Source organism: Vulpes lagopus, chromosome 21 (genome assembly GCF_018345385.1).
Source record: "Vulpes lagopus strain Blue_001 chromosome 21, ASM1834538v1, whole genome shotgun sequence".
NCBI lineage: Eukaryota > Metazoa > Chordata > Mammalia > Carnivora > Canidae > Vulpes > Vulpes lagopus.
In genome coordinates, this window is record NC_054844.1 from 14841610 (window position 1) to 14867083 (window position 25474).

General features: G+C 35.8%; 1 protein-coding gene and 1 pseudogene across 3 annotated transcripts in view; one reads left to right on the top strand and one right to left on the bottom strand.

The window, feature by feature from the left end:
* EPS8 (epidermal growth factor receptor pathway substrate 8) overlaps positions 1-25474 on the bottom strand; it is a 176082-nt gene that overhangs the window by 131742 nt on the left and 18866 nt on the right. The window lies entirely within an intron of this gene.
* Positions 15095-20639, top strand: LOC121479986 (annotated as a pseudogene).

A 25474-nucleotide genomic window follows, 5' to 3' on the forward strand; every position in this document is an offset into this window, starting at 1 on the left:
CCGCTGCTTTTCTTGTCATGAGGACCAGATCCTTGGCATGACATTCAAGATTCTGCATTATAAATTTCAGCATTCTAGCCTCTACTCCAGTAATCCCATTATTCATTCAATCAACAAAAATATATGAAGCTCTAGCAATAAACAAGGCTAAAATGATCCCAATCCCTAAAAGTTCCCATTAAAGTGCCCTCCAGGCAAACTAGTCAATCAGTGTGTCGAAAACACTCATTCAGCAAATATTGACTGGATAGGTTAAATGCTGGGCACAGTTTAAGACACTCCTATAAAGAGACAGCAGTAAACAATGCGGTAAGATTTCTTTCCTTCACAAAGTTCACAACCTTGTGAATGAGGAAATGTACCTGTCTTTTCAGGTACTTTTCTGCTATGTTCATGTCAATTCCCCCTCCTCCTCTGTATCTCTGGACATCTTCCTTTCTCCTTAGTACCAGTCCTACTCCATTTATACCACAGTTCAGATAACATGTTAACTGGATTGCTGGTGAATAAACAGAGACTAAAGCAAGACTTAAACCGGGATGGTATGGGGCAGTAGCCAGCTAAATTTAGGAAATTAAAGAGAATTGGGGGGGGGGGGGGTGCCTGGGTGGCTCAGATGGTTAAGCATCTGCCTTCAGCTCAGGTCATGATCTCTGGGTCCTGGGATTAAGCATAGGGTAGGGCTCCCTGCTCAGCAGATAATCTGCACTTCTCCGCCTCATGCTCACTTGCTCGCTCCCTCTCAAATGAATAAATAAAATGTTTAAAAAGAGAGTGCGTTAAAGGATTGTGGGCAGGTTTTTAAAGCCAAGACAAACAGTCAATATAAGAAATCTGTGACTAGGCCTGGGATAATTACCATACAAACAAAACAGAAACCCATTACCAGACTGAGGCACAAAGTTAACACAGAATCAACAGCAACAGTATTTGATATCAAGTAAGAAGCTAATGAGTCAAGGTTCTTAAAATTCTCCAAAGGACAGAACTGGCCCTTCAGGACTGGGCTGAACGTTTAAGCAGAAATCAAATGCTCTCAGCAATTAAATTAAAAGGAATGTATCTTTGCAAACCATATATGTGATAAGAGGTTAATGTCCAAAATACATAAGGAACACATACAACTTAAGAGCAAAAAATAATCTGATTTTTTTAAATGAGCAAAGAACCTGAATAAGAATTTTGCTCAATAAGACATACAAATGGCAAACAAATGCATAAAAGATACTTAACATCACTAATCATCAGGGAACTGTAAATCAAAACCACAATGCGATATCACCTCACACCTGTTAGGACAGCTATCATCAACAAGAGATAACAAGTGCTGGCAAGTAGATAGAAAAAAGAGAGCCCTTATTCACTGTTGGTGGGAATGTAAATTGTTACAGCCATAATGGCTGTATGGAAAACAGTATGGAGGTTCCTCAAAAAATTAAAAATGGAAACACCACATAATCTAGCAATCTCATTCCAGAAGCACTCTCTCCTGGGTATATATACAAAGGAAATAAAATCGTTATCTCAAAGAGATACACTCTCATTTTCATTGTAGCATTATTACCAATAGCCAACATATGGAAACAACCTAAGTGTCCATCAAGGGATGAATGGATATAGAATGTGTTACATATATATATATATATACACTGCAACATTATTCAGCCAATGGAAAGAAGGAAATCTCGCCATTTACAACAACATAAATGAACTTGGAGAATGTTATACCAAGTGAAATAAGCCAGGCAGAGCAAGACACATATTGTATGATCTCACTTAATATGTGAAATCAAAAAAAGGCAAACTCATAGAACCAGCAAGTAGAAAGGTGGTTGCCAGAGGCTTGGAGAGTGATGGGTAAAGGGGAGATGTTGGGTCAAAGGATATAAACTTCCAGTTAGAGGATGAGTAAGTTCTGGGGATCCAATATATGGCATAGAGACTAGAATTAGTAATACTGTTTTGTGTACTTGAAATTTGCTATGGGAATAGACCTCAAGTGTTCTTGCCACACCAAAACAAACATAACAAAAAGTTAATTATGTGAGGTGATGGATGTGTTAAATACATACGATTTTTTATTTACAATTATACCTCAATAAAACCCAGGGAAGAGGCAGCCCAGGTGGCTCAGCAGTTTAGCGCCACCTTCAGCCCAGGGCCTGATCCTGGAGACCCAAGATCGAGTCCCACATCAGGCTCCCTGCATAGAACCTGCTTTTCCCTCTGCCTGTGTCTCTGTCTCTCTATCTCACTCTCTCTCTCTCTCTCTGTCTCTGTCTCTGTCTCTGTCTCTGTCTCTCTCTCATGAATAACTAAATAAAATCTTTGAAAAAAAAAACCGGGGGGAGGGGAATTTAGGAGTTCAGAATCACAATTTTTATTACAATGAGGCCTTAGATTCTCCAAGAAAAACAGTAAAAAAGTCTCTAACTAGAAATTACAGATAACAAAAAGCATGATGTAACCTCTCTTTCCTCATAAATTTAGTCAGTGAATAGAGAAGATGGGTCAGAGAAATTACACTCCAATGGTGGAGACATTAATAGTGATGTTGGTTGTGAAAAAAGTTAATAGTAGAAAAGTTAAATTGTAGTAACAATAAAAATGTCTCTTTATATTTTTATTGATCACCTAAAATCCTAAAAAATACATCTGAATCTACTATCTTGTTTCATAAGATTCTATGAGGAAGACAAGGCAATCATTACTTTTCTAATGACATCAACAATATTAGTTGCATCACAACATCACTGAAAGCATTTGTAGGATAAGCATCATTTATTGATGGCACATCTTACAGAAATTTTCTTCAGGCTATAACTGGATCCTTAAGAAATCACGATATTTCCTAGAGCAGCAAATCCAGTGGCGAACAAGAGACCTCAAGTGTGGGCTAACAGGAATTTAGCTTTATTTAGAAACATTTATACATTTCAAATACATCTCAATAAAGTTCTTGGGCTTTCCTCTGTCACTTTCAAAAAGATTTATTTTTCTGCTTAAATAAAATGTAATTGTAAGAATGCTATTATTAATGCATCATCAGCACAGAACGCAAAGCTAGTGTTAAAATAGAAGACTTAGAAAAATGAAGCTCTGTGAAATGACCAGGTCTTTGTTTCTTTTTCAGGATTCTCTCTTGATTTTTTCATATAACTCCAACTCCATCTGAGACTTGAAAATAAATCATAACAGATACACATTCTAATGCCATTATTCAAATAATGCATACTTAATATTATACTATAATCCAGGCACAAAAGCATAAGTACCATCAGATTCAGAACATATATATCCACTTGAGGGAGACTCGGGATGCTCATTTGTCTTACATATATCAGAGTGACAAAAAGATAAAAGGTACTAAAACTAATGGAAACCTTGGTATAAGTAGTTCTAGTGAACCAAATAACTTTATATAGCACATGAACTGCACTAGTTCTGTAATTCAAATCTTCACACTTCCTCTCCCACGCTCACTCCAGAAGCTTTTTTAATACTTAAACAGCCTGGTGTTAAATGGATTCCATTCTTGAATTCTGGCAAGCAATTTGAAGCTTTCATACTACTAATAAAGCCATACTGGTAGTACTATAGTTACAAAATTAAACAAAATTATGTAAATACCAAGTAACAGTGAGGGCAATTACTGTTTCCACAAGGTAAGTCCTGCAAAGGGACAGCTGGACATTTTATCTTAAGACATTGAGGGGGGTTGGGGAAAGGCCAGAGCCAATGGTTCACCCACCAGGTTGCACCTGGCTTGGGCCCAAGCAGAACAATCCAGCCTGGCAAAAGAAGTCACTGTGTTGTGCCTCCAACTGGGCATTAGGTTTATCCCAATGGACACTGTTAGGAGGCACAGTTACATGCCATTCTTCTACTATATGAATTCTCCCCCTGTGCCAGGCGGATGAGGAGAAGATTCTGACAGAGTCAGTGTTGGCCTGACCTCAATTAAGACAGTTGTCCCATTTGGAAAAAAAGGAGTTTAAATGGCTCTTGTTCTATAAACTCCCAAAGAATCCAAAAGCCAAACCAAAGTTGCAGGCAAATGAAAGAAAGGATGAAGTTGGCAAGGGTCACGAGCTTGGCAGGAAAGGGAAAAACAGGAATGGAAATCCTGAATCTCTTCACACCATACCATCATAAATCTGAAATACAGGGCAAAAACAGAAGGATGAGTCATATAATAATATATTCCTGGGCATCCCGGGTGGCTCAGCAGTTTGGCGCCTGCCTTGGGTCCAGGGCGTGATCCTGGAGACCCGGGATCAAGTCCCACGTCAGGCTCCCTGCATAGAGCCTGCTTCTCTCTCTCTCTGCCTCTCCCTCTGCCTATGTCTCTGCCTCTATGTATCTCTCATGAATAAATAAATAAAATCTTTAAAATATATATATATATATATTCCTATTTTAATAGCTCATCTGATGATATGGTAGTTGGCTTAGTAGTAAATGAAGAATAAGTGAATACATAAGTGTTCAGCTTTAGGTCCTGGGTGAACAGAGTAATAGTCATGTCTGCTAACAGAGACAAAGACATCTCCAAATAACTCTCAAACTCTTTTTCCACAACTGGAAACGATGACTTCTGTCCCCTCAACACCCAACTCCATGTATTCCAAGCAAACTAATGGAAACCTTGGTATAAGTATTTCTAGTTCATAACATTTAGCTAAAAATGTATATGAAATATGTGAAAGAACCAACCCCCCCAAAAAATCTCTATAAGCAAGTTATTAGCTTTATTTTCTCCCTGTGTGTTAGAGACAAGGATGCAGGCTGGCTGAGCAGCATGTAATGTGATGCTGCAATGTGAAGGGCCAGGGCAATCATTAGGCTTCCTGGGCATTCCCTATCACTCACTCTCTTCTACTTCTCTACCCGAAGGGAAAAGTGCTCCCTGTCTAAACCCTAAGCTCTTGAAACCAAACTTCCTCACTTTACCACCCTCTCTACCAAAATATCTCACTGGCCTGATGTGTACATATCCAGAAAGGGTGTGTCTGACATCGAGTTGGCTTGATCCTACTGGTTAAAGATGTCAGAAGAATAACTGTATACGGATGACGTCTACCAAAGGCCCATGCAGAGGACATCACTCACACGCAGGCACACTTTCAAAGCCTTTCAAAGTATATCAGCCAATGCCTGTCTCAAGATTTTGGGAAACCAGCCCTTCTTCCTAGATACTTAAAAGTATCATCCTGCTACCACCTGAAGCAGTGGTGTCTGTCTCATTCTGTGGGTTTCCTGCTCAGTAAATCCTTAAATTAGTGTCTGTTTCCTAAGCACCCAAACATACACCTCTACTTCAAAATTTAACAAGCTTACTCTCCCCTCTCCTTTCCTGTCTGCCAAGAATCACACCTACCCCAATGATCTCTCCCTGTCCCTCCATTCTTTACTTTGAAGTTTTGCTCCATTTCTTAAATAATCCCATATTCTCTTGGACATTTATCTCATCCTCCCAGAAGAGGCCTTCCTATCACCACATGCCTCTCAGAATTTTATACAGTACAGGCAGTATTGCTTTTGATTGCTCTTTCCCCAGCTAAATACCATTACTCATATATTTTATATGATTCTGAAACAACTCCAATCACATTTCCCCTCTATATAAAGATACACCATTTTTACTTAGCAAGAGCTGTACTCTGACATCCTTCTCTAAATTGTTGATTAACCATCTCACTCTCACGGAATTTTTCCTGTAACCAAAGTTACATGGAAAAAAATATTGTTAAATATTCAGTCTGAAAGCAAGTAACAAGTGAAACTATATACCCCACAGAGGAATTAAATATTGTGAACTTAATGACATTAGCAATGTAGTTTGGCCAACAAAGTTTCACCAGAAAAAAGACAACAATGAAATACTCTAAAGTGCACTTATAATGATACATGAAGATGATTAAAGCAATTAATAGCAGAAATCAATACTTATTGCAGGACTTCAAAGAGTGTTTTTAGACCGAGGAAATCTCAACATCTCAAATCCACAATGAGATTTTGCTTAACAAGGTTTTAAAACTTTTGGACTCTGTTCTCATATATAGGGATGAAGTCATTCTTTTGGAAAAGTTAACACCATTTTGAAAAATAACCACATGCGAAACTGTTTGATACACAATACATTATTTGGCACATTTGGTACTTTTTTCACATTACTTATCTATCAAAAACCCAGTTATGATTACAGGATCTTAAGATGTGGGATTTATTCCTTCTTATTTGTATTAAATTATATGTCCTACCAAGAGCTTTAAATAGAACTCAGAACACAGAAATCTGCAAATTTGCCATGATCAAACCAAAACAAAAAGTGCTTCTATCATCCTTGTGTCCCAGAACAAAACAAACAACTATAAGAAAATGATGGGTTCTTATTGGCAGAACTTTCAAATCCCTATAGAGTTAATTTATACGTACTCTATTCATAATCAAGTAAAAGGGATTGTAAACCATGGTTCATCTGTACAGAACTTACTCTACAACTATTTGGGGCACTATATTAGATGCTACTACCATGGTTCCTGAATCCATTATATCCCGTATTTTTAAATATCATATATAGTATCCTTACAGTCTTTAATAAACATTATTTACTAAATATTTAACAATATGAAATTTGGTCATGACAGACTTATATCTTAAAACACATACATTTCTATATTTAGAAAAAGATACACACAAATCCTTAAAACACAGGACTCACAGACCATCTAATACAAAAGCGCACTTAAAAAAAGTTTTTAGGGGCACCTAGGTGGCTCCATCAGTTGAGCACCCAACTCTTGATCTTGGCTCAGGTCATGAGCTCAGGGTCATGAGATGGAGCTTCCTGTCTGGCTCTATGCTGGGCATGCAGCTGCTTAAGATTCTCTCTCTTTCCTCTCTCTGCCCACCCCACCACCACCATCACCACCACATGCTCACTCAAAAAAACACAAACCAAAAAGCCTGTTTTTAATTTCAATTGTGCCCAATAAAAGTATAATTCAGACAGCAGCACTCAACAGTCTCTTTAAGATTTATTTATTTATTTATTTATCTATTTATTTTAGAGAGAGAGTGCTCGCGCATAACCAGGAGGGGCAGAGGGAGAAGGAAAGAAAGAATCTTAAACAGACTCCACACCCAGTGCAGAGCCTGACAAGGGGCTGAATTTCACCACCCTGAGATCATAATCTGAGCCAAAATTAAGTTTCAAGAGTTGGAAGCTTAACCAACTGAGTCACACAGGCACCCCTAGTATTAAACTACAGTATGCAGTTACCATAATGTCATTTTACTCTTTTGGAAAATAAATTGCCTTAGTCGAATCATCTTGGAACACCAAGTGTACCACCCAGTCAACCCTTTTGAATTCCACTCAAGTTAGTTTTCATCCATTTGCTTCAAGGCAGTTAAATCAAATCTTGTATTTCTATATCCCTAGTTTCAAGGCAGTATCTCCAATGGAAACCTAATAATGTTTATTAGGCTGCAAAATGACAAGAGTAAAATAACTTCTAAGATTGTTTCCGTTTTTAAATCCCCTCAAAACAACAGTGTAGAGTGAAATGTTGACAAGGAATTTGTGGATGCTTATTATTATTTGCAAGGTTAAACTTTTTCTCAGGTTACTTACTACTTACAAAAGGAAAAATGTATTTATGATGAAGAGATATGATGGACCACCACCTTAACCAAATGATCAAACATCACCAATAAGTCCCACTGACATCCCATACCTCCTGATGTGATGCAATAGGAAATTCACAATATCACTAATGTAGTACTCTTCCCAAATTGTTTTAGCCTGTGTAAGTTATCTACTGCTGTGGGAAAATTCCCCCAAAAACTTAGCAACTTGAAAAAATAACAATAATTTATTAGTTCCCTCTCTTTTTGTGCATCAGTTATTCATACAGACCCCAACTGAGACTGCATATTTCTACTCATTTACATCTAGGACCTCAGCTAGAAGAATTAAATTATTTGAAGGCCCATTACTAACATATCAGCGTGTCAGCTGAGACCTTAACTGTAACTGTGTAACATCTTCATAGGACCTAGGTTTCCTCACAATGTGCTGAGTTCCAAAGGTAAGCATCCCAAGAGTGAGTAAATGAGTCTTAAGGCGTATAGCATGACTTCTGCCTCACTGCAATGGTCAGCTCTCACAAATCCTTGTCCACCCAAGAAGGAACAAAGACTCCACCTCTCAGGTGAAAAAGTGTCAGTCACATTTTAAGAAAAGGACATGAGGAGCACCTGGGTGGCTCAATCATTCAGACACGATTAGCTGTCTGAATCATGGTTTCAGCTCAGGTCATGATCTCAGGGTCGTGAGACTGAACCCCCTGTCAGGCTCTGCACTGGGTGTAGAGTCTGCTTAAGATTCTCTCTCTACCTCTGCCCATGTGCCCCACCCCATGCGCATGCACTCTCTATCTCTCGCTCTTTCTTGAAGAAGAAGGAGGAAGAGGAGGAGGAGAAGGAGGAGGAGGATGAAAATGTGAGATGGGCTAAATATATTAATGCAGCTACCTCTGAAAGAAATAATCTGCTACAACCAGAATCTAATCACTAAGACAAGACAAATTCATAATGTGGAATATTCAACAAGACAACCTGTCTGATTGCTTCAAGAAGTACATTTCATGAAAGACAAATGGGGTGGGGCATGTCCTAGATCTGTCCAATACAACTTTCTGTGATCTTGGAAATATTCTGTATTTTTGCTGTTGAATAGAGTGGCCACTAGCCACATATGGCTACTCAGCACTCGAAATGGGCCTAGTGTGACTAAGAAACTAAATTTTTTATATTTTATTAAATTTTAATCTATTTAAATTTAGTCACATACTGCAAAGCAGCTACCTTATTGGATGGCATAGGTATAGATCAGAAGAGGCCTATCCTGAAGAGACAGGATAAGAAAATATAATGAATCTGTCTTGATAAATCCTAGCTCAAACAAAAAAGGAAAATCTATGAAAGGCAATTTTAGTACAACTAGAGAAATCAGAAAACGGACTATACAACTGAAGATAGTCCTGAATCAGTGTTAAAAATTTTTTATTATAAAAGTGGGATAGTGGTTATGCAGGAGAATATCCTTACTCTTTGGAAGTAATATAGTCACTGATAAAGCACCTTATTGTTGACAACTTACAATGAAATGATTAGGGGGGAAAAAAGAAGCACATGTGTATATATCTCCATATACAGAAAGACACAAAATATATATTGGGGGAGGAAAAATGAATTAAAATGTACTAAAATGCTGACAATTGGGAAATTTAGATGAAGCATATATGGGTGCTTACTTTACTATTCATTCAACTTTTCCATACGTTTAAAAAATTTTTAATAGAAAGATGTGGGGAAATTAAATTTTCTTTCTTCTCTAATACCTATTATACTTCTTACATAAACTATGTATTATCAAAATTAGGTATGGTTTTATGCTTTATGACTTGGTATTGTATAACTACTCCTACATTTTCAATGGATTTCAATAGTAACCAAAAGAGTGCTATGATACACCAAAAGTGTCCCAATAAATATGTTTTGAGGAGTTCCTGGGTGGCTCAGTCAGTAAAGCATCCAACTCTTGGTTTCAACTCAGGTTATGCTCTCAGGGAACTGGGATCGAGCCTCATGTCAGGCTCCATGCTCAGTGAGAAGTCTGCTTAAGATATTCTCTCTCTCTCTACCTCTGCCCCCGCTTGCTCATGTGTGCACACATGCTCTCTCTCACTAAAATAAATAAATGTTTTCTTTAAAAATATTTATGTTTTGATTAACTCATTAAGTTTAAAAAAGAACATCTGTAGGGGGGAACTTAGCTGGCTCAGTAGGTAAAGCATGCAAGTCTTTGATCACAGAGTTGTAAATCTGAGCCCCATATTGGGTGCAGAGACTACTAAAAAATAATGAAAAAGGAACATTTGTTAATTCAATTGGGAAGCAGAATTACTCCTTGCCAAATAAAATTATATCATGGTTTAAAAATTTTTTTTTACTATTTCCAGATATTTTTATTGAGGTATAGTTGACATATAATATTATATTAGTTTCAGGTGTACGACTTTATGATTAGGTGTTTGTGTATGTTGCAAAATGGTCACATTAAGTCTATTTAAAATCCTACTAATATCATGCTTTTAATCTAGGAGTTTAGCAGCTGTACTTTCAGAATGATGATCTGATTCAACACAGAAATGATTTTACATAATAAATAAGATACCAAAGGCCTAAAGTATTTACTATGAATCAATTAAATATATAAAAATAGAATTATATTGAAATGAAAAATATATAAAGATATAAGCATCAGCAAATTCAATCTCCACATACTAAAAAAATCTCAAGCTCTTTTAAATTTCAGGTTGTGTTTTCATTATAAAATTATAATTAGATGTTTCTGATATAGACATATTTTAAAACAGAGATTTTTTTTAGGAAGAAATCATAATGTCTTAAGCATAGCTGGGTAATAATAATAGGAATGTATGCTACTGATACCAGATAATGACATCTGACTGGTTCACACACCCAACTTTCCAAGTTGGTTACAAAAACATAGAAGGCAATAAATGTGGAATATAATATTTAACAATCCTCAAGGATGGCACATCTGGATCAGTTCCAAACTAAATGGAGAGCCTGTGCCTATTAGAGAATACAGAAATAGCCTGACAGTTGCCTTACTCTTCCAACAATGGATCCTTAGGGCATGAGAATAAGAGACAGGAACAGACTTGACATGCAAGGCAACCTACTATCTTGCACCACAGTGACTGTGCTGGATTTACAACAAGGGGCCTCTGTTCCTTAATGGAAAATACTCAAAGATTCTAAACTCTAAATGGCTTTGTAAAGGTAATTATGTTCCTCTTCACTAGATGCTAAAACTAAAAAAAGATAAATTCACAAAGCTACACAGGCATATGCTACATGGCAACCTCCTTTCTCTGTCCCATTTTAGCCTGGCATAAAATTTTAGTGTGGCTCTTCCATACCATATTGCCACTGTTCTAGTTTAGACTTTAGAGTCACAAATTCCAGTCACATTTCACACTCAGGACATACTTGTCCCATACCTCCTCCACTAATTTATGTTTCCATAATTTTTTCTTAAAGCATATAATATTATTTATCTTCAAAATAATTTCCCTGCTACTGTGAAACAAACCATGACTTACTCATTTTTATATATTACAAATATAGCACAGTATTTGTACAAAGCCAGAGTATAAAAGGTATTTTATCATAAAAGTGAGCAGTAGCTAGATAAGAGGTCAAGAGATAATCTATTCAAATCAACATATTTCTAGGAAAAGCAAATTAAGAAGCCTTCCAGAATCAGTAGGAGAGAGGACAAATGTCAAACAAAAGCTATCAGGACCAAGGATTGATTTTATGAAAACTAAAATGAACAGCCTTTGAAGATCTATTCTCTCTCAAGTCTGTGATGCACTGTAAGTCATAAAAGTTGTATTTTCTGGCCTTGGCAAAGCTCCAACTAGACAAATTAGGAAAAAAGTACGAGAGATTATTGGGAATGGGAGAGGGAGAAATAAGCAAAAGGAGCCAACAAAAACAAAAACTGGAGATACAAATTTCTTCAGAAAAGAAATAAGTGCCTGAGTGGCACAGTTGGTTAAACATCCAACTCTTCATTTCAGCTCAGGTCCTGACCACGGGGTCATGAGATCGAGCCCAGCATCAGACTTTCCATGGAGTCTTGGGAAATCGCTCTCTCCCCCTCCCTCTCCCCCTGCCCTCCACACTCTCGCTCTTTCGCTCTCTGAAAATAAATTAATTTTTAAAAAAAGAAGTGTGATCATCAGTATTACAAACAAATGCTTTTCAAAATGTCTACAGGGAGTTAAAGGAATTACAAAAGTCTCATATATTAAAACATTTTTGTTTTAGATACATGTCTATACCTAAAGAAAAGTTTTAACAGAGAAATGAATATTCTTCTGTGATTTGTTTTAGTGTTTAAAGAAGATACTATGAGACCCCTGTCCAAGTTAAAAGCTAAATGAAATTGATTTTCATCCAGGCTCAAACTTGATCCTCTGAAATAGGCAAAATCATTCAATCATTATAACCAAAAAGAATTTGTCTTAAGTTGTAGCTATTCATACATTTCCTCTAACTTCAAACACCGTCACACACAGGTCACATTTTAAGATTCTCAAATTTATACTTTTCACAAATTCTACAGATCAATCAAACAGCAATCTCTGGTTTTCGACAAAGGGGACAGTGATGATAGCCATGATAGTAGTGGACACATACAATGGCAGTTGCTAACGTTCAACGTAAAGTGAACAAGAGATGGCATGATGACTTCTTGTATTCCACTCAAAAAATAACAGTGTGTTTATATAGATAGTTAAGGAGCATCTAAAGAATATTATTTGGGGATCCCTGGGTGGCGCAGCGGTTTGGCGCCTGCCTTTGGCCCAGGGCGCGATCCTGGAGACCCGGGATCGAATCCCACATCAGGCTCCCGGTGCATGGAGCCTGCTTCTCCCTCCGCCTGTGTCTCTGCCTCTCTCTCTCTCTCTCTCTGTGACTATCATAAATAAATAAAAAATTAAAAAAAAAAATTTAAAGAATATTATTTGAAATAGACATTCATGCTAACGAGTTTACAAAATGGAAAGAGAAGGAGATAAAAATAGAACAAAGAGAGTTCAGGTCACCTTTTGCCCAAATTAATTTTATAAAAATTCCACGGAGGTCTGGAGAATACTGCTTACCAGTGGTATTTTATGAAAAAAAAAAACCCCACAAATTTGTTTTCTGCTATAAAATTTTCTGGGAAGCTTCCTGTTCTAATGCCACAGGTTGTACACAGAACAAAACCAATAAATGACAGAGAAGAGTGGTACAAATGAAACCCTCCTCTAGGAACATCTACTGAATGGGACACACGAAAATTCACAAAAACATGTCAGGTTTGATCCACTAAAAAGTACTTTATGCCAATATTGTGAGTTTCTTCCTATGAAGAGCAAACTAAATTTAGTTCTATTTTTCCAAGATATTAATAAAGTTTAATATTCACCCATCCCCCTCAACACTAAATACTTGTTTCAAACTGTGAACTGTCTTAGTCTCTACTAAAAATAGTTGTTGTAATAAGGAAATTGACATGATTGGTGTCTACAGCTCTCCTTCCAGGAATACCTGTCAAAATGCCCATTTGTCAGTTTCAAGCTGTCTGAAAATGTATTTTCCCCATAGGGTTTCCCAAAGTAAAAACATATCAAGTAAAAAAATATATTATAGATTATCTTTCTTCAGAGAATAAAAGCTAGATATTTGGGGGTTATTATTTTATAAACAAGGTTTTCCATTTGACTTAGAATAATATAAAGAAATAATCAACATTATCCTAAAAATCAGAATGTTGCTACTTTTCCACTGTATTTGAGAAGTAATATAGATTAAAATCAAGGACTTCTAGAATATTAGAGCTGGGAAGGAATCTTGGAGATATCTAACTTTTTAAGATTGTTCTGAGTTACACAATTAATTATTGAATAATCCTGGAGGAATGGGTGAAGATTGGGATCTGTCAATTTTAAGATAGACAATACCAGTTTCCCAGCAAAATACACAAGGTCAGTTGTATAACATTTACCAAATATTAATTAAAGAATACCACTTTAGGGACACGTGGGTGGCTCAGTGATTGAGCATCAATCTGCCTTTGGCTGAAGGCATGATCCCAAAGTCCTGGGATCAAGTCCTCCATTGGGCTCCCCATAGGGAGCCTGCGTCTCTCTCTACCTATGTCTCTGCCTCTCACCCTGTATTTCTCAAGAATAAATAAATAAAATCTTTAAAAAAAAATACCACTTTAAAAGTTGGATCCTTTAAGACACAAAATTCTCAGAAGCCAATTTTTTTAAAGGGGAGAGAAAAATCTTAATGTTAATATCAAGCAAATATAATCTCTTTCTATCATAGCAGTGGTTTGTCTATCCACACACACCCATATTGAAAAACTTTTTTCCTACCCCTTTAGGTGGATAGCTAACATTAAGCGATATTGACAGTTGTCTCATGAAGTTATCTTAAGAATGATACCAGGTAAAATATGAAACAAAGTGAGAAAAGACAGAAAGAGAAAGGTCTGGCCCTCTCTGCAGGTTTTCTAGGTTTACATATCTTTGGAAAAAGAAAAAGGGAAAAGAAGTGAGATGGACCAAAACTATTTCTTAGACACATGCTATTTTAATCACAATATACTTCTAACATTTTACAGATAAAATTAAAATCACCTGAGCATTTAAAATAGAAAATAAAAATTAAGCACAGTTACGGTTTTCATAATTGCAGTGGCAAACAGTTCTCTGCAAGATTCTTAAATTCTTTGTGAAAAAATAGCCCATTTTCTTTCCCCTATGACCCCAAGTTAAACCAGACATTCTCTGTCACCTCATAAGGTCCCACTTTATGTTCCATTAACCAAGACTGCATAAAATAACCTCAAAAAGAGGACAGGAGTCATCTTTCTATAGAATGATGTTGGTAAAATAAATTTGTGCGTACTCAACTCATCAAAAGGCACACAAAATAAGAGATATAATCAGTATTAAGACAAAATAGCTATTTTACTTATGCAACTTTTATCAGGAGACTCTCATTAAAATACATATAACAAGGAACATCTAGGTGGCTCAGCCGTTAAGCATCTACCTTTCGGTTCAAGGCATGATCCTGGAGTCCCGGGATCAAGTCCCACATCGGGCTCCCTGCATGGAGTCTGCATCTACCTATGCCTATGTCTCTGCCTCTCTCTATGTCTCTCATGAGTAAATAAATAAAATCATTTTAAAAAATACATATAACAAGGCAGAAATAAATGAAAAATGTATTTCTATGGAAATATTTAAGGAATCATTCAAAATTTCAGCTAAAAGGAGCACTTGGGTGGCTTTGTCCGTTAAGCACCCTCCTGATTTCAGCTCAGGTTATGATCTCAGGGTGGTGAGACCAAGCCCTGTGTCTGGCTCTGTGCTGGGCATGGAGCCTGCCTAAGATTCTCTCTCTCCCTCTGCGCCCTGACCCCACCTCCCTACTTGTGCTCTCTCTCCCTCTCTAAAAAAAAGAAAAATTTTTTTCAGTTAAATAAATTAACATTATGGTTATCAATCAACTTTCGAAAGTTCAAACAAATATGGTATTCATATTTGTTATGAATGGTACCATATGAATATGGTATTCATATGGAAAGTTCAAACAAATATTACTGTTAGAACAAAACATTCCCACAGAAATACCTTAAATATCATATCTTGAAAGCAAAACACATTTTAAGACATTGACATATAAAATGCACTTCTGATTTAAAATAGTCTCTATAAAATTATTCCATACATGTCATGAGAATATTCAAGATTCTGTTGAGTTTCTCCTCAAACAATGAACATCTCTAAATAGTAACCATATTTTCAGTCCTTTGTCTAATGCTAGCATTCTCTAGAATCTGAGTACGCAGCAAAATGAACTGAACACAGCACAGAAATTTCCTGAGCATTCGGACCAAAGCCATATTTCATTATTTTTCCAATGTTTTTTCAGTTTTGTTTTACTCTCAGCAGCTGAATAATATCCAAAATGGTTCCACTGTCATAATTATTTATAATTTTCATATTTTTAATTGGATTTGATTCATTATAAAAACCTGGATTAAGAATCACTTAATAATATCTTCACAAGCAACAATGAATCTAATTCACTTTACCACAGAAAACTGTGCGAAATGAATTAGAAATAAGCAGGAAAAGAATGGATAGCATTATTCATACTATTAAAAATATTCATAATTACCATGGAACTTGATAAAATCAATGTGCTGATGCATGGCTTTTGAGGCCTTTTTCATGAGTGTTTTTTTTTTAAGTGAAAATATCAGAAAGATCTCATTGTCCTACTCATAGGTTGCTATTTTACACAAACCTTGAAAACTGTACTCTAATGACAGGAATGGGTAGAAAAAGAAGGTGTAAAATTGAAATACTCTCACCTTTCTTGGCCTATTATTTCAGGAGTTCAAGTTTCTTCATGGAGTAAGTTATAAACTGCTTCAAGACAATGGTTCAACTTATTAAATCTGTGAGATGTTTAAAGGGAATAATCATAGCCTACATTTGAAAGACTAGGAACTTGAAAAACAGGCATGTTTGCCAGAGGTTTTATTCTAAATAACAGAGTACATCCTGATTGTCTCCATGATTAAACTTTTTTCAGAGGATTTCAACTTACACTCAGTAAAAATTGTGGCCACTGTAACATTTTTTTTTTTCCTTTTCAGACAGAGAGTTAAGGTGTTACTGGTACAAAACCCACAATGGAACATACAAGACAAAAGTTCATTTATTTTATCATTTAACACATGTATATTGAGCTCCTATCACACACAAAACCACCATTCTAGGCCTTGCAACTTGTCTAAAAGTAGAAACTAGATATGGAGCCTACCTTGGGGAAGGAAACTTAATACCTGTTGAAACATAAGACATTTATATATATGCATACATCTATATAAATTCCAGTACATGTTAGAAATAAATACCAAAGGATCCTGAGAAAACATATGGGGAGAACATTTATCAGAAAACATAGATTATTCCATGATGGCATAGAATAAATTTGCCAAATGACAGATTAGAATTTGGACATGAAGATAAAGTCAAACATATTCCAGGTAAAAAGAGGGAGAAACATTAAAGGCAGAGAAGCCGGAAAGACAGAGGTAGGCAGAAAGAAGTGTGCAGTACTTCACCTTGGCTAATCAGCACATAGGAAAGAGAGTAGCAGGGCTAAACTTAAAATGAAGGGAAGTCACCAGGTTATGGAGGGCCTGAATTGAATTTGCTTCCGTTGGCAGTGTTTTACGTAACAGACTGATAAGATTTAAGGTCTGTTTTAGCAAAACTGATCTAGAAGTAGTAATTAAGGATAAACTGAAGTAGGATGGAGGCAGATGCAGAGACCACTTGGAAGGTAATAGTTTAAGAAAACAGTCATATGACCTTAAAACAGTGAAAATAGGCCAGATAAGGCAAAAGCAAGGGTAAACTTCAGTTTGAAAGTAGCAGTACTTGGCAACCAAGTGTATATGACAAGAAAAGGAGAAGTTGTCAAAGATATGTTCTTCAAGTGGGCTAGAAATTCTCCCTAGAATTGAACTATTTCTGGAGTTTACTCATTATAAGGATTATTTGTACCAGTACTGAGAGCTAATTTCAAAATACAAAAGAAAGGGGGGAAAAACTTATTTTGTACGATTTCATCATGAATTCAGATGAGATATCGTAAAGACATTGTTATCTACATTTGCTTCACTCTTCCTTTTATTTTTATACCTTTGGAAATGAATTAGAGAAAGCATACTCATCAAATACAAGTCATTCGAGTGACAAAGAAAACACGAAACTCAAGTGTTATCCAATTATAACTTTATTTTCAAACTCCAGGCAATAAGCCACTGAATAGAAGAATAAGCTTTGCCTAACCACCAGGTGAGGGCTGGAACAAACACAGGGTTAGCAATTTAGAGTGGAAAAGCTTTGTTTTCTAGAAAGTTGTGGAGTTCGATCCACTCTCCACCAAAACAAGAGAGCTTAACTTTTAGATATCAACCAAAAGACAAGTCCTAGCCCAAGCAACCCAAAATAACACAATATCACCAGACAGAGCAAAACTATCCCATGAAACAGTAAATTTTTGTCCTTCAAGCTTTTTACCTTCATGCTTTAATTGTGAAATATTTTACCACCAGTCTTTAATTCAGTTTAATTTCAGCCATATCACTCAAGTAGATCTTTTTAAAAAAAAAAAAAGTCAATTTAGAGAAGCTCCATGGTAGTTGGCAAGAACAAGTGCCTTATGAAAGGTGGCAAAAAGGGAGCCAAGAAAAAAGTGGTCGATCCATTTTCTAAGAAAGATTGGTATGATGTGAAAGTGCCAGCTATGTTCAATATAAGAAATATTGGAAAAACACTAGCCACAAGAACTCAAGGAACCAAAATCACATCTGATGGTCTCAAGGGTCACATTTTGAAGTTAGCCTTGCTGATCTGCAGAATGATGAAGTTGCATTTAGGAAATTCAAGCTAATTACTGAGGATGTGCAAGGCAAAAACTGCCTAATTTCCATGGCATGGATCTTACCCATGACAAAATGTGCTCCATGGTCAAAAAATGGCAGACCATGATTGAAGCTCATGTTGATGTAAAGACTACAGATAGTTATTTGCTTCGTCTATTTTGTGTTGGTTTTACTAAAAAATGCAATTATCAGATTCGGAAGACCTCTTACACTCAGCAACAACAGGTCCACCAAATCTGGAAAAAGGTGATGGAAATCATGACCTGAGAGGTGCAGACAAATGAGTTAAAAGAAGTGGTCAATAAATTGATTCCAGACAGCATTGGAAAAGATACAGAAAAAGCTTGTCAGTCTATTTATCCACTCCCTGATGTCTTCATTCGAAAAGTAAAAATGCTGAAGAAGCCCAAGTTTGAATTGGGAAAACTCATGGAGCTTCATGGTGAAGGTAGTAGTTCTGGAAAAGCTACGGGGGATGAGACGGGTGCTAAAGTTGAGCAAGCTGATGGATATGAACCACCAATCCAAATATCAGTTTAAAATTCTGACATTTAATGGTGACAAATAAAAACGTATTTGTGATGTTTAAAAAAAAAGCCAATTTATCAGGATATTAGAGACTTTGGGGGAATAGTTTATAGGCTAAACAAAATACAGTTGAACCCTGAACAATGTGGGAGTTAGAAGCATCCACACATGCATAGTCATGTATTATTTTGACTCCCCCAAAACTTAACTACTGATAACCTACTGTTGGGCCAAAGCTATATAAATATAAAATATATACCTTTTTCTTACAATAAAGTATGCTACAGAAAAGAAAATATTAAGAAAAACATAAGGAAGCAAAAATGCATTTACAGTACTCTACTGTATTTATCAAAATAAGTCCACGTATGAGTAAAGTGCAGTTCAAACTCATGTTGTTCAAGAATCAACAGTATCTACAAAACAAGAACTTAAATAGTATAAACATAATTTAATATCAAAAGAGCTGAAATGAAATAAACCAACTTAAACCTCTCTCATGGGGAGAACAGGTGGGGGATGAGGGGTATAGAGTGGAACAAACTGGTTAAACACATGAGAAAGGCTAGAGAGAATATTATTCAAGAGGTTTTGGCAACAATAAAGGTAGGATATGTTTCTCAGGTTCCCAGATGGATTTTATGATTCTTGTTCCTATTATGAAAACAGAAAACTTTAGTCCCTATAAATCAGCTCTACTGTGGATTAAATAAACTTTTGCTAACTCACCTGAGAACATAATATTTTTCAGAATGTCTTGGGAGAATAATTTCAAGCATGAGGCTTTATTTCAGTATTCAGCCAACACATTTATAATCTCTACAATAAACCAGACCCTTAACTTCGGCACTGGACAAAAAAAATTTTTTTAAAGTTACTACCTTCATAAAGTTATATGTATACCTCAGGTATACATATAAATGAATAAATAATAGCCTCTCAGTATCATGAATGATATAATAGATCAGTCTTCAATTCATTTCAATTATAACATGCAGCTTTTCCACACACATACTTTTCTAGATAATAAAGTACCTCTTAAAGTAATTTTTAAATTATTTTAATTACCTTTATTTCCATTTGATACAAATTTAAAACAGTTTACTGTAACAATTTCTATATTTTATAGCATTTTATAAGATATTTCTTACTTAATCATTTAAACAATCTTAATGCTTCTATTTGTCAATCTTTCCACAGAAAATTCTGAATATTACAGCCACTTCTCTTTCTTTCAGCTTTATAGAGATATAATTAACATATAACATTATGTAAGCTTAAGATGTGCAATGTGATAATTTGATATACATATTGTATATTGCAAAAAGATTACTACATTAATTTTAGTTAATAACTCTATAACCTCAAGTAATTACCATTTTTGTGTGTGTGGTGAGAACATTTAAGATCAGCTCTCTTAGCCACATTCAAGAATATAATACCATACTATTACCTATAGTCACAATGAAGTACTTATATAAGATCCCTACAACTTATTCACCTTATAACTGGAAGTTTGTACTCTTTGGCTAACATCTCCCCATTTGCCACACAACCAGACAAGGCAACAACCACTATTCTGTTTCTGTAAGTCCAACACTTTTAGATTCCACATATAAGAAGGATCAAAGAGTATTTCTTTCCCTAACTTATTTCACTTAGCATAATGCCCTCAGTCTATTTACATTATCACAAATGGCAGGATTTTCTTCCACTGGCTGGATAATACTCCATAATTAATAATTAATTAATTAATTAATACACACACACACATTTTCTGTAGGGATTCATCTGTGGAGGGATTCTTAAGTGGTTTCCAAGTCTTTCTTAATGTGAATATGTTACAGTGAACATGGGGGTATAGATAACTCTTTGAGATCCTAACCTCCCATCCTTCAGTTAATCAGTATTGGGATTTCTAGATCGTATGGTAGTTCTGGTTTTAATTTATTAAGGAACCCCCACACTGTCTTCCATAATGACTGTACCAATTTACATCCTCAACAACAGCTTACAAGGGTTCCCTCTTCTTCCTTTTCATCCTCACCAACACTTGTGTTGTGTTTTGCACCAAAAGAGATATTTGGTACAATTTTAACCTTAAATTTACTAAGACTTGTTTTGTGACCTATCATGCAATCTATCCCAAAAGTATTCCATGTTCTCTTGAGGAGACTATTTTGCTGTTTTTGGATGGAATGTTCTACATGGTCTGTTAGGTCCATCTGATCTAAAGTATTGTTTAAACCCAATGGTTCCTTACTGATTTTCAGTATGGATTATCTATCTTTTATTGAAAGTAGGGTATTAAAGTTCTCCACTAATATTGTATTGTTTTCTATTTCTCCTTACAGATTTGTTACTATTTGATATATATATATATTTGCTATATATATTTATTTATAAATATTATATTAAATATAATATATAAATATATTATATTTAATTATATATAAATATATATTTATATATAAATATATTTATATTTTATATATATATTTTTATATCCTCTTGATAAATTCACTTATCATTATATAATAACCTTCTTTATTTCTTGTTATAGTTTTTTACTTAAAGTCTATTTTGTCTGATATAAGTATAGCTGCCTCTGCTCTCTTTTGGTTTCCATTTATATAGAATATATAAAATACATTTTCCAACTCTCCAGTTTGAGCCTATGTGTCTTGTTAAAGCTGAAGTGAGTTTCTCATAGGCAGCATATAGTTAGCTCTTGTTTTGTTTTTGTTTTTGTTTTTTAAGATTTTATTTATTTATTCACAAGAGACACAGAAAGAGAGAGAGAGGCAGAGATACAGGCAGAGGGAGAAGCAGGCTCCATGCAGGGGGCCTGACCTGGGATTCGATCCCAGGTCTCCAGGATCATGCCCCGGGCTGAAGGCACTGCTAAACTGCTAAACCACCAGGACTGCCCTTGTTTTGTTTTAATCTATTCATCCAACTAAGTCTTTTGATTGGAGAATTTAATCCATTTACATTTAAAAGAATTACTGATAGGTAAGGACTTACTAATGAGTTAGACTACTCATCTAACTGTGTTTGACTATTTAGTAGTTCCCTTGTTTCTTTCCTCCGCTGTTTTCCTTTATGAATTATTTTTGTTAATGCTATTCTTTGATTCCCTTCTCTATCTTTTATGTACCTACTGTAAATTTTTGCTTATGGTTACCACAAGGCTTACAAAATATCTTATAAATAGAACAGTGTATTTTAAAGTGGTAACTTTGATCATAGACAAAAACTACACTTTTACTTCCCCACCCCCATACACACATTTTAGGTTTCTAATATCACAATTTACCTCTTTTTGTAATATATATGTCCATCAACAAATTATGACTATAGTTTTGAATTTTTTTGTTCTTTAATCTTATACTAGAGTGAATAAATTAATTTACCACTACATTTTAGTATTAGAGCATTCTGAATATGGGTAAATACTTAGCTTCACCAGTGAGTTTTATATTCTCATATGTTTTCCTCTTACTAATTAGCATCCTTTCATTTCAGTTTGAAGAACTACTTTCAATATTTCTTATAAAGCAAGTATACTGGTGATGAATTCCTTTAAATTCTGTTTGGGAAAATATTTCTGAAGAACAACTTTGCTAGATAAAATCTTGGGTTAGCAGTTGGGTTTTTTGTTTGTTTGTTTTTTTCTTTCAGCACTTTAAATATACCATCCCACTCTCTCCTGGCCTGCAAGGTTTCTGCTGAGAATTCCACTAATAGCTTAATGGGGGTTACCTTGTATGTCAGACTTTTTTTCTCTTGCTGCCTTTTTCTCTTTTTCTTTTTTCTGGCGGGGAGCACATGTGAGCAGGGTGCAGTGGGGAATGGAGAGAGAGGGTATCTTAAGCAGGCTCCATACTCAATGTAAAGCCTGACACAGGGCTCAATCTCACCAACTGAGATTATGACCTAAGCCAAACTCAAGAGTCAGATGCTTAACCAACTGAGCCACCCAGGCACCCATCTTGCTTTCTGTCTTTGATTTTAGATCATTTTAGTATGTGTCTTGGAACAGATCACTTTGTGTGGAAATCTTGGGGAGATTGAGTTTCATGAATTTAGATGTCTAATTCTTCCCCAATATTTGATAAATTCTCAGCTCCATTATTTTTTTTAAATAAGTTTCGTGCCCCCTTTCTCCCTCTCTTTTCCTTCTGGGATTTCGGAAATTTGTCAATTGCTCCTTTTAATGGTATTCTATGGTTCAAGTAGGCTTTCTTCACTCATTTTCACTCCTGTTATTGTTCTCTAAACCAGATAATTTGAAATAATCTGTAATCTACTTTACAGATTTTTTCTTCTGCTTGATCCAGTTTGATACCAATGCCTTCTATTGCATTTTTCATTTCACTCATTGTATTCCTCAGCTTCAAAATTCTTTTAATTCTTTTTTATAATTACTATCTCTGTTAAACTTCTCATTTTGTTTATGTATTGTTTTCCTGATTTCATTGTCCTTTCAGTGTTTTGTCATTTGGTTGTTTGCAGTTCTCCAAGATTCCTTAAAATAACTATTTTGAATTCTTTAATCAGGAAAATTGAAAATATCCATGAGAGTGGAGAGGATGTCAGCTACTGGAAAACTGTCTTCCTTAGTAGTGTCATTTTTCTTTGATTTTTTTTTAGGTTCCTCAAGTTCTGCATTGCTATCTTTGCATTTGGAGAAACAGTCATCTTCTCCAGTCTTTACTAACTGGTTTCAGGAGAGAAAAACCTTCCTTCAACCCTGTTGAAGATTCTGGGGCCTTCTCAGATCTTTTCTCTGGATATTCCTGCTGCATAGTTCTTATTCCCTGTTCTGGGGGAATTCGTAAGATTGTATACCTTCTGTGGATCCTGCAAGTCAGGTCAAATGCTGATAACCTCCCTTTGCTTTCCTTAGGGCAATACTGAATGCTCAAGTTTGAGTAGTTTCTCCCAATTCTGCAGTCAGGCTGGCTTTCTGCAAGTGCTCGCTAACTATCTGCAAAGGTTCATCCTCACTGCTTCAGGAGTATACCCAGGAGCCGCCACTATGGAAGAGGGAGGAGCAAGGTAAGGTACATGGAGTGTTGGATCAGTTGTAGAGATCCACAGGGGAGGCATCTCCAGCAGCTCATGGATCGGCTTCCTGATACAGTCTGCAAAGCTATTAGTAGGATCTGCAGCCATTCTACACATTCCACCTTGAGCCCTAAATGCTGTTTCCCAGTCATGCAATTCACTACTTGATATTTCGGATAGGGCAGAAAAGAAATAGGTCTCTTTGGTGATACTCCACATACTGGGGAAGCTGAACATTCTCTCATGGATGCTCACTTTCCCCCATAGGATAAATCCTGGGCCACAAAGGTCTTTCTTGACACTGAGTTATGCCTTGTGGGAAGAGCAACACAGGTAAAGTGAAATCATTCCTGTGTCTAATCTTGGATTTATTTTATTTTCATTCTTTTTGCTCCAATAATGTGTTGGAACTTATCTGCTGGATTCCTAGGCTTCCATAAGGGCACTACTGTCCATACGTGATCGTCAAAACTGGTGTTCTTTGCAGGCTGGAGAGGGAAAAATGGTAAAGAAAAACAAAACAAAACAAAACAAAACAAAAACACTTCTTATTCCACCATAATGAAAACATCAGTTTTCAGTAGCACAAGGGGTATTCACCCACCAACATTCTGCCCTGGTTGTGGCCTATAATCATTTCTTAATGGTCATTTTATGGTTGGACACTTTTACTATCAAGTAGCATAATATGTTACAACATTCTCACAGTGTACTGAGGTGTAAAACATAATTTTTCCCCTTCATTAAATGGACTTAGTCTATAATGATTTTGGTTCTTTTACTTAATATATATGGCATATAAAATATATAGTATATAATGTGTGCAGTCATTTTTTCCCCCTCTCTCTTACCAGCCTGTCAGGTGTCCCTTCCCCTTGTTGTTTATATACCTCTTCAGAACCACATCATCAACTTCTATTGCTTTATTCTTCTGGGATTGGAAATAAGCTGAGCAAGTTAGTTCTAAAATTTTAATAAAGAGATTTTGAACAAAAGCCTAAGTATTATACCTGTGGTTTGAGTTGATGAACTACCATTTATATCATTTTAATAATTTGTTTACCCCTCCCTCACTCCAAGATTTACTCCCAGCCAGGGAGGGCTACATTATTACCGTCTCTACTGCTTAGATATTTTTTTAAGATTTTATTTATTTATTCATGAGAGGCAGAGACATAGGCAGAGGGAGAAGCAGGCTCCCCATGGACAGCCTGATGCGGGACTAGATCCTGGAACCCCAGGGTCACACCCTGGGCCGAAGGCAGGCACTAAACTACTGAGCCATCCAGGAGTCCCAGGATGCTTAGATTTTAAGACTAACTCTGTGATAACTAGTTGTATGACGCAGGACAAATCATTTGACCTGTCTTGGTTTTACTTTCTTCATTATAAAAATATGAAAACTAGACTACACAGTCTTTACATATATCATATATTTTAAGATTTATCATATGTTTTCATTACTCATAATCTTTTTTTCTTAAGTAATTAAGATAATTACTCCAGAGAGGTGTTTTGATTGAATACTGATCTACTGGCAAATACTGTAGGTCTATTTTTAATGGAAAGGAGAGTTATAAAGAGTGGTGGCAAAAAGCAACAGGTTCAATTCTAAAGTTTCCCATACTGGCCCAATCTCAGCATTTTACCTATAAATCACAGGCTCTCCTGTGATTAACTTGAATGCTAGATATAACTTGATATAACTTGAATGCTAAACACATAAAAATA